General features: G+C 40.4%; 1 protein-coding gene across 4 annotated transcripts in view; it reads left to right on the top strand.

Moving 5' to 3' along the window:
* Positions 1–1,095, top strand: part of LOC119592048 (cysteine-rich secretory protein 2-like) — a gene marked incomplete at its 3' end in the record, with an annotated part of 63,544 nt that overhangs the window by 61,878 nt on the left and 571 nt on the right.

Raw genomic sequence — 1,095 nt, 5'->3', positions numbered from 1 at the left:
AACACACGCATTTAGTTTCCTAGTTGCGAAGCGGACAATGGTGAAAAAATTGAAAAAATGGCCCACGAACGGAAGGTAAAAGTCGACCTAGTAATTCCTGGCACTGCGGTTGTTACACTTTTTTGTTTTTGTTTTGCCGCTCGGGGAAATTGGTCCATCAGTGAGTTAAGTGAGAGTATGATATCGCATTCCTGATCTTTGGAACCCAGGTTATGACCTTCGCTAGCTACACCCCCCCCCTCCCAGTAGAGCGTGGTCGTCTTAAAGGTGCTGTAAAGGGTCAACGAAGGGTAAGGTGGAAAGGGCTGGTCCCTTATTCGACGTCTAGGCTGAATGTTAGTAGGCTTTCTATAGGGGAGATGTTGATTTATGTTAAATGGCATTATTGTTTAAAAAAAAAAGTCTGAATGTTGTCATGGTATTTCCTAACTTTTTTTCTTTTTCTTTTCTTTTTTAAATTAATTTTCATATTTTTCTCGTCTTGCTTTTTTAGATGTTCATGTTCTTGTTTGTTCTGCTTAGTCATTTCTTGTATCCTTTTTTTCTGGATTGCATATACAGTCAGTATTATCTCAGCTCTACAAAGTATCCAGATAATCCCATATCTCTATAAGTGATTTGCTGGAAAGTTAGATATTGTATCCGATATGTTATATTTTGTAACGTACTGCCATTCGACGTCAGAAAAAAGAGCAAAACAAAAGACAATCGACCAGCGTCTTCCGGGTTATGGCCGGCTTCTCGCAATAGCTTTGTTCCGAGACAAGAGCAGTGACCTGTTCCATCTGTTGCTGAGGAAGATCAACCAAAATAATCAGCTTAAACGTAAAATAAAAGGAAAAATCGCGAACGAATCCTATGACGTAGGAACTTAATTTCACGGAGATTTAGTGCAAATGAAGCAGCGATGGATTTACGGGCTTCGCTTTCTTTGGCGCGCGAAATGAGGAGTTAATTAAACCGTGGATAATGTGATCTGGTGAGAATATCGGAAGCTCTGTTGTGCGTTCGGTGCGATGACCACGGATCGAACGAGACCCATTGTTGCTTTTATGTTTATCTGTAATTGCTTTGTGTACCAAAAGCTCGTCTACG

Source organism: Penaeus monodon, chromosome 29 (genome assembly GCF_015228065.2).
Source record: "Penaeus monodon isolate SGIC_2016 chromosome 29, NSTDA_Pmon_1, whole genome shotgun sequence".
Lineage (NCBI taxonomy): Eukaryota > Metazoa > Arthropoda > Malacostraca > Decapoda > Penaeidae > Penaeus > Penaeus monodon.
This window is presented reverse-complemented; position numbering and strand designations above follow the sequence as displayed.